The 6,720-nt window shown below is 56.9% G+C and overlaps 1 pseudogene; it reads left to right on the top strand.

Moving 5' to 3' along the window:
- Window positions 1–3,547: 3,547 nt before the first annotated feature.
- Window positions 3,548–5,451, top strand: LOC129651644 (2-hydroxyacyl-CoA lyase 2-like; annotated as a pseudogene).
- The last annotated feature ends 1,269 nt before the right edge of the window (window positions 5,452–6,720 follow it).

Raw genomic sequence — 6,720 nt, 5'->3', positions numbered from 1 at the left:
TTGTAAAACATAATAAACTCAGGAACAGCAGATGGAGAGGGATACACAGGACAGGGTGTGTGGGGGGAGGCACGGAACTTGACACTCTCCGAGCCTCACTTCCCCAAATTTGCATGTGTTCATCAACCCAGAAGCTATCCAGACTCTGGGGGTTTTTATGGAGGAGTCATCACACAAGCACAATTGATTAAATCACTGGCTGTTGGTGATTGCTTCAAGCAGAAGCCCTTCTGGCTTTCCCAGATATAGTGGGTGGGGGCAGGGGAGGGACCGAAAGTTTCAGTCGTCTAACCATGTGCTTAGTTACCCTGGCAAGCAGTGCCCCTCTTTGGAAAGGAGGCACTCTTCGAAAAGTCACCTCATTCACCTAACAAGAGACACCTTGACTGTTCTCCCCACTTAGATAATTCCCAGAGTTTTAGGAGCCCTGTGCCAGGACCAGGGCACAAAGGCCAAAAATGGATTTCTTATTATTAATACAAATCACAAGCTCCCAGTGACCCCAAATTTCAGTGATGATTTGGTTCTGTAGCCTTAAAAGTTTTTCAGCGGTTGATTGGACCTTTTTTAAAAAAAACTTTGGGGCCACATCTCAAGGCACACGGTGATCTTAGTTCCCCAACCAGGGATTGTACCCACACTCCCTGCATTGGAAGGCAGAGTGTTAACCGCTGGACCACCAGGGAAGTCCCTGATTGGGCCCTTTTTAGGTGAAACTGTTATCGTGGCATAAACTAAATTGTTCAAGATTTCGAAAAGCTGGAGCTGAGCATGGGCCATCTTCTTGTGGTGTCTTCAGATCATTACCGATTTTTCCATGGCCCCTGCAACCCCGAGCTTTCCCCTGAGATGAGTCAGGCCCCAGGAAGCCTGTTGCCTGCCCCTGCTCGAGACCAGAGTCTATTCAGGGGCCGCTGGGCACAGGCAGCGTGCGGGGTGTGTGCGGGTCCACACCAGCCCGATTAGCGGAGAGATGTCCGGGATGACTCGTTCCCAGGTGTGCTCTGATTCCAAGAAGTGAGAGGGTTTGGGGAACAAGATAGCCTCGGAAAGAGCCCAGCCACACGACCTTGCCCACTGTGAAACAAACTTGGGGCTTATGCGTGCTTCCCCAGGGAGAAAGAAATCCATGGGCTCCAATTGGATCCTCAAACAATGACCCCCAAAAGATGAAGAGTCTTAAAGTGGGATTTCTCAGCCTTGGCGTTGTTGGCATTTAATATCTTGCAGCATTCATAAATGCAACTGAAAATGTCCCCAGAGGTCACCAGTGTCCCCCGGACCCAAACATGAGGGCCAGCTCGACAGGCTGGACCAGGAGCAGGGATGAATGAAACGAAAGTTGCTCAGTCGTGTCTAACTCTTGGCGACCCAAAGGGCTACACAGTCAATGAAATTCTCCAGGCCAGAATACTGGAGTAGGTAGCCTTTCCCTTCACCAGGGGATCTTCGCAACGCAGGGATCGAACCCAGGTCTCCTGCATTGCAGGCAGATTCTTTACCCACTGAGCCCCAACGGAGGCCCAAGGGAAGCCCAGGAGCAGGGGTAGGGGGATGCAAAAGGACAGTGAAGCAAGAGGAATGGGGGCAGATAAGTAAGTCTGCCCTCCTGAAATGTCTGCTGGCCCGGTCGTCTGCAGTTATGACTGGGCAGGGTGTGGAGGTCACTGGGGCTCAGAGGTCTGTGACCCCCTTTGCTCCCCCTGGGCCAGCAGGTGTGTGAGGCTGAGCCACTCCGAGGCAGCATGGGCTTCGAGCCCCACACAGATGGGGCCCCTGTGTGCAGCATGAGACTTTCTCCCGAGTCAGGAGATTTATTGTTGAGAAGACACCCCACGATGACCGGGGGAAGACTGGCCTGGATGAGGTAGCGATCGATTGGTGGATCTTAGGGACACAGAACATTGAGTGTCCCAGGTCGGGCTTCTGATACCAACGACCACAAACTGGGGTGGCGGGAAGGCTTAAAACAATACTAATTGATTCTCTCCCAGTTCTGGGGGCCAGAAGTCTAAAGTCAAGGGTCAGCAGGACCGGGCCCCCCGACCTGGGCTCTGGAGGAGCATCACTCCCACCTCTTCCAGTTTCTGGGGCTCCAGGTGTTCCTGGGTTTGTGGCCACATCCCCCAACCTCTGCTTCCTCCTCACACGGCCTCCTTGTCTCTGTGTGCCTCTCCTCTTCTTATAAAGACACCCATCATCCTGCATAAGGCCCACCTAATCCACTGTAACCTTATCTAACTTGATTTCATCTGCAAAGACCCCATTTCCAAAAAAAGGCCCCCTGGCAAATATGGGGAGTTGGGATGTGGGTGTCTCTTTTGGAGGGCACCATTCACCCTGCCACAAAGCTGAGCCCTTAACACACGAGCGGTTATCCCAGGAGTAGGGGGAGCTCACACGGGACCCCTCGAGTACAGCCATGGGTGGGGGAGACATGGTGCGTGGTTGGAGGGCTGAGCAGGGTAGGTGGTCTGTCGGGGACCAAGCCTTGGCCTGGCTGCCTCAGTGCAGGGTCCCCGGCTGTGCATGGAAGCCCCTGAGGTCGTCAAGATGCAGGTTCTGACTTTTAGCAGGTCTAGGAGTGCCCCACAGTGCGCTTCTCACCTGCTCCCAGGGTGTATAAACTGATGACCCTGGTCCATGCTTAGAGGTGCAAGGAGCGTGCAGGCCTGTTTCCCAGAAGCTGTCAGAAACTTCCCCAAGGAAGCCCCCCCCCCGACACTGTCCACGCAAGTCCCCGATCCCCTGTCCAGTGCCCCAGAGGTACCCCAGACAGAGACCTGTACACAACACTGGGTGCCCCGGCCAGGAACCCAGTGGAGGAGGAAGTGGTGGGTCTGGAAGAAATGTGCTCATAACTTTGCGTATAGGACAGATGGAGGCTGAGCCTGGCTGACTGGCTGTGACCACAGGTGATCCACTTGCCCCCCACCCTCTGCCAGGCACTGTGGGCCCAGAGGAACTCAGCTTAAAAATTGCTTCCCCACCCACCCACAAGAGGGGCCCTCATTGTCAAATTAGGATCTGACACCTTGATCCAGAAGATGGCCCCGAAGTCAGTTTCATGCATGAAGGTCCAGGAGGGGTGTCATGTCAGAGACCCCTGGGGGGCAGACAGGATGGAAATGGTGGGGAAAGGTCCTGGAGGCAGGCGGCCCAGGCCTGCCTTCTGCAGAAGCGCCTCTTCCGCCCATCCCCCACTGCTCTGTCCCTCCGATGGCGGTGGGGTTAGTGGCCAGGGTTCCCAGGAAACGGACAAGAGCAGCTTGTGGGGAATTCCTCTGGAGCCAGCGCCATTTCCTATGGATGAAGGGTAAAGTGCCACGGGGGTAGGAGGAGCATCCTGAAACGATCTGACCTTGACTCAGGGCCTGGGGTCCGGAGTCAGATTGAAGTCCAGGCACTCGCTGCAGCGGAGGGTTCGGCTTCAGGAGAAGGGGCACACTGACTTGGGGGTGTAGTCGTGGGGTGGTCTCACCACTAGGACGAAGATTCGGGTCCTTGATATCAAAGAGAGGCGGGGCTTCCCGCCGACCCATTGAGAAGCAGGTGTCAGCTCATGGAGACCGCGGCAGCTGCCGCCCCAACTTGGGGCTGCTTCTCCTCTTTCCTGCTCCTGGCCTTCGGGACGCTAGTGGCCGCCTTGCTGGGCGCCGCTCACCGCCTGGGGCTCTTCTATCAGTTGATGCACAAGGTGGACACGGCAAGCATCCGGCATGGTGGGGAGAATGTGGCAGCCGTGCTGAAGGCCCACGGTGTGTGCTTCCTTTTCACGCTGGTCGGCGGGCACATTTCGCCACTGCTGGTGGCCTGTGAGAAGTTGGGCATCCGCGTGGCGGACACCCGCCACGAAGTCACAGCTGTCTTTGCCGCTGATGCTGTAGCCCACCTGACCGGGACGGTGGGCGTGGCAGCAGTGACGGCCGGCCCCGGCCTCACCAACGCAGCGACTGCGGTGAAGAATGCTCAGGTAGCCCAGTCCCCAGTCCTGCTCCTGGGTGGTGGGGCCAGCACCCTGCTGCCGAATCAGGGTGCACTCCAGGCAGTTGATCAGATAGCCCTGTTCAGGCCGCTCTGCAAGTTTTGTGCTTCTGTGTGGAGAGTGCGGGATTTCATCCCCACCCTGAGCACCGCGATGGCCGCTGCACAGTCGGGCACCGCCGACCCGGTGTTTGTGGAACTGTCTCTGGACGTGCTGTACCCCTACTTCCTCCTTCAGAAGGAGATGGTGCCAGGTAAGCCGCCCAAGGGCCTCATGAGTCGAGCGGTCCACTGGTACTTAGCGAATTCCCTGGCCAACCTCTTTGCAGGAGCTTGGGAGCCTCAGCCTGAGGGGCCTCTGCCCCTGGACATTCCCCAGGCCTCCCCCCAGCAGGTTCAGCAATATGTGGAGATCTTGAGTCGGGCCAAAAGGCCCCTCATGCTAATTGGGAGCCAGGCCCTGCTGCCTTCGACATCCTCAGACAAACTTCGGGTTGCCGTGGAGACCCTGGGCATCCCTTGCTTCCTGGCGGGGATGGCACAGGGACTGCTGGGCCGCAGCCACCCCCTCCACTTCCGGCAGAACCACAGGGCCGCCCTGAAGGCAGATGTGGTTGTCCTGGCAGGAGCAGTGTGTGACTTCTGCCTGTTGTGGGCATGTCCTCAGCTGCAGCAGCAAACTCATTGTTGTCAACCGTGACCGGAAGGAGATGCTGATCAACTCAGACATTTTCTGGAAGCCCCAAGAGGCTGTGCAGGGAGATGTGGGCTCCTCGTGGTGAAGCTGGTGGAGGGCCTCCAGGGTCGGATGTGGGCCTCAGACTGGGCAGAGGAGCTTCGGCAAACTGACCAACAGAAGGAGCAGAACTTTCGGGAGAAGGCAGTGATGCCCGTAGCCCAGCATCTTAACCCGGTGCGGGTCCTGCAGCTGGTGGAGGACACTCTGCCTGACAACTCCATCCTGGTGGTCGATGGCGGGGACTTTGTGGGCACAGCTGCCTACCTGGTGCAGCCCCGTGGGCCCTTGTGTTGGCTTGATCCTGGGGCCTTCGGGACTCTGGGGGTTGGTGCCGGATTTGCGCTTGGGGCCAAACTGTGTCGGCCGGATGCTGAGGTCTGGTGCCTGTTTGGGGATGGAGCGTTTGGCTATAGCCTAATCGAATTTGACACCTTCGTTGGACACAAGATCCCAGTGATGGCCTTGATAGGAAATGATGCTGGCTGGACCCAGATTTCCAGGGAGCAGGTGCCCTCTCTGGGCAGCAATGTGGCCTGTAGCCTGGCTTACACTGATTATCACAAGGCAGCCCAGGGACTGGGGGCCCAGGGCTTGCTGCTCTCACGCAAGAGTGAGGATCAGGTGGTCAGGGTGCGTGACGCCCAGCAGCGGTGCCAAGAGAGCCCCCCGGCTGTGGTCAGCATCCTCGTCGGGAGCACGGACTCCGGGATGGCTCCATTGCCATGTAGGGCCTCGTGGGTCAGTGCTCTTGGCTCTCTTCCCACCCCTGGACTGTGCCTAGCTGGCTTGGAGTTTCATCCTTGCCTGCCCTGGGCCTAAGCCATGAGGCCCAGTGACCCTGCAGTCTTCCCTGAGGGCAGGGAGGGGCTGGAAGGAGTCAGAGCTAAGAGAGGCTCTGACAGCCCTGGGGAGTCCTTGGGCCTATTTGTGAGCTCACCTGTGTCCTTTCTGCCCTCCTCACTTGTTCAGTCGCTACGTCCTGTCCATCTCTTCGTGACTTCATGGACTGCAGCACGCCAGGCTCCTCCATCCCTCCACTAACTCCCATAGTTTGCTCAAATTCATGTCCATTAAGTCGGTGATGCTATCTAACCACCTCATCCTCTGCTGCCTTCTTCTCCTTTTGCCTTCCGTCTTTCCCAGCAACAGGGTCTTTTCCAATGAATTGGCTCTTTTGCATCAGGTGGCCAAAGTATTGCAGCTTCCTTTCTCACACACTGAATCAACCACGTCTGGTCCATGGGGGCCCAAGTACTCAAAAAAAAAAAAAAAAAAAAAAAGGAGCAGCTTGTGGGCCAACATGTTTCCTTGTAACTGAAACCCATCAGCATTTTTCAAGCGCAAACTCAAAGCCAGGGCATTTTTATGTCCACTGGTAATTGCCGAAAAGGCCACACAGGAAACACCCAGCTGTGTACTGGGGCTGTGTACTGGGGTGACGGAGGTCCACACCTCCCTGATGTTGAACTTGACTCCAGATTTGGCAGAATTGTTAAGGCCGCAGACACGTGAACCCTACACGGTCAGTTTACTTTCAAGCTGCAGTTCAGGGCTCGCCACGGCACCCCAGGGCTGGCACGCTGTAGTTTCTCCTCATTCCTCCCCGGAGCTGGTGTGGGCCCTGGCGGTATCTGTTTCCCGTCTTCGTGGATATTGTTTTTTGAAAAGCAAGCGAGCAACTACCTGCTGGAGGATGGGAGCCGCCTCCACACCAGACTCCAGGATGGCTGATCAGGCGGTGAGGGTACCTGAGCTCCCAGGGAGGCTCAGACCCCGCACAGCCCCTCTGAGGCCACGTGTCTGGGTCCAGACCCAGCCTGGCCACTTCCTGGGGGCTGAGCAGCCTCAGGCAAGTGGCTTCCCCACTTGGGACCTTGGTTTTTCCATCTTAGAATGGAGGGGCTTTCATCTGCTGGGGGTGGGAAGGGTTGCCATGGACATGGAACAGGGGAGAGGGGGATGTTTCTTGCAGTTTCCAGCTGAGGCCTAGTGGGCAT

The sequence above is a fragment of the Bubalus kerabau genome, chromosome 4 (genome assembly GCF_029407905.1).
Source record: "Bubalus kerabau isolate K-KA32 ecotype Philippines breed swamp buffalo chromosome 4, PCC_UOA_SB_1v2, whole genome shotgun sequence".
In the NCBI taxonomy this organism is placed as follows: Eukaryota; Metazoa; Chordata; class Mammalia; order Artiodactyla; family Bovidae; genus Bubalus; species Bubalus kerabau.
The sequence above is the reverse complement of the archived record's forward strand: the minus strand, read 5'-3'. Positions and strand labels throughout refer to the sequence as shown.